Raw genomic sequence first — 2510 nt, forward strand, 5'->3', positions numbered from 1 at the left:
ATAACAATGTCAAATTATTCCCACCTGTTCTGATTGTCTGCCACTTATAAATAGTACCTCTTTTCCTTTTTCTCATCTTATTAACTGTAATTCTGAATATTGGTCATTGCTTACGGACTGTTGCAAGTGTGGTGTAGTAACCAGCTTTTGCTAGTTGTTTGCATTGCCTGAATCTTTCTTATCTTGCTTGGGTTGGATCTAAGTGTAATGTGGTTAGTACATTGTACATGGCTCTTCATAGGGGAGAAATGCTCCTGTCAGCCCTGGTGATCCAAAACAAGCACTTATTCTTCTCAATTTTTTATGTTGATCAGATGTATATTTGAATCTGTGCAGTATCTAGTGTTGCCAGCTATTGGGTGAACGCAGTGGCGGGCCGTGCATTTTACACCTAGGCCTTCAGTAACAGTTATTCACCCAAACACATTTATACCTTACAGATAGCATTGGTATAAAACAAATAAGGTGATTACATGTGTTTTAAAGTTCACCAAACAATTTCGTCTTCACGAGTCTCCCCGCTGGTCTGCCAGCGCACTGCGGGAGGACCGGCGGGGAGACTCACGGGGAGAACCGGTCTTTTCCTCCGGTCGCAGCGCCGCTGGCAGAGGCAGACCAGCGGTGCTGCGGCCGGAGGAAAAGACCGGTTAATACAGCTCCACTCGGGAAACTGAGATATTCTTACGGAAACTTAAACCTGGCTTTATATCGCGCAAATAACATCAACATACAACGCATCAAGCGATAAAAGAGTCAAAAATGAAAATTAACCTACCATACTCTAGTGGTTTTTCATCTTCACGAGTCTTTCACAGAGCCGGTGCCGAGGAGGTGTGTGGTTGTTTTTCGCAGACATTAGGACTACTGTTTTTAGATTTACTAAATATAGTAGGCAAATATTTTTTTCAAAATGCACTGAAAATCTAAACCTGAGAAACAGTAATAAAAGTTTTACTAAGTTTTAATAAAATTATTTACAGTGATGCTGTTCGCTAGCTAGTATGCTGACCATCCAATCAAAGGACGAGAAAATGCTGACGTTATCGTTAGCCAGCTAGATGGCCCTGGTGCTGCCAACTCGAAATCTGATTGGTTAAAGCAACAGTTTCATTGCCATTGATTTAAGCTAACAGACGCCTGCACTGTAAATTCTGAAGGCCTTAAGGCAGATTTATTTGACCCTGGCAACACGATTGCTGAAATATGATTGGATAAAAGCTCCAATATAAACATACACTGCTGGAAGCAGTGCAACCAAGAGAAAAGCTATGAACTGAAGAGAATATATTGGAAATAATTTAATACACATTCATGGAAAAATATATTAAACTAAATCAGTGATTCTGATAGTGTTTAGGCCAGCAGAGAAGGCTTTGCTGGCCCTGAAGGCCCACCACTGGGTGAACAGTACTGACAATAACATGGCACTTTAAAGAGTAAAATCTCATGCACAAAATACAGTGTGAATCCTAACATAGTGCAAAACACACACTTATCCCTCTAGACAAACACACACTTGTGCTGCTGGGCACAGATGAGGCCCAGAGTAGGTCCCTTAGAAGACGCTAAGGTGACAGCGTCAGCTTGACTTCACTAATGAATACTTCACTCCTTTTGGATCCCTCCTTTTCTTCTTTCTGCTCTGCTCTCCTTTCCATATCCCCCTCTGGCTTTGGCCATCCTCCGTTGGCCCTTAGCAAACACCATCATCGTCAGTGTAACCCTGTGGCCTCTAAATGTCGCCTGAAGACTTACTGTCACTTTGACTTTGGTGGGGAGAAAGGGGGTGAGGAGATGGTGTCAACTAGAAGCTAAGGGTAAATACATTAATACAATATAATGAGAGAAAGACGCACTAGTTTAATAGGGTCAGCATTTTGTACTCAAGGCCATTTGTACAGTAGCTTTTAGCATGCTTTATCTCTAAGATTTATTTAAAGAAATGGTTCCATCCCCGCAAAATGAAAATCTAATCACCTCATGTGGTTCCAAACTGACATTCTTTTGTGGAACAGAAAAGGATAACCTTTGAATAATGTGGTCACTATTTTTCCTTTAAGACATGTGAAGTCATGATAGCTCATAATAATTTTTCTCTGCACTGAGCAGTTAACCGAAGTGACCTGGCATATGTTTCTCGAAAGTGTAGCGTCTGGACCAATCAAACACACAATTTTTCATTTGATTTAACAAATCAGTTATTCATTAGATTAAGAAATCGTCACAGTCCCCTCACCCAATAAACTGGATGCCAGGATGTCTGCAATGACACCAGGCCCCCCTGGTTACCATGGCAACCCTGACACCAGATACATTTACAACCTAATGGAATGTAAGTAGGGAAAATCACTGCCTTTTTCTTAAGGAAGAGACACAGTGCACAGTAGAAATGGACTCTTTTCTAATTAATTCATAGGAACAAACCTTTCTTTGAATGAACACACATACCCTTCAGGTCATCGTGTATGTTGTCTTTGAGATTTTATACTGTTTTATGCAGGCTTATGATC

This window comes from Sinocyclocheilus grahami, unplaced genomic scaffold (genome assembly GCF_001515645.1).
Source record: "Sinocyclocheilus grahami isolate Dianchi unplaced genomic scaffold, SAMN03320097.WGS_v1.1 scaffold602.1, whole genome shotgun sequence".
NCBI lineage: Eukaryota > Metazoa > Chordata > Actinopteri > Cypriniformes > Cyprinidae > Sinocyclocheilus > Sinocyclocheilus grahami.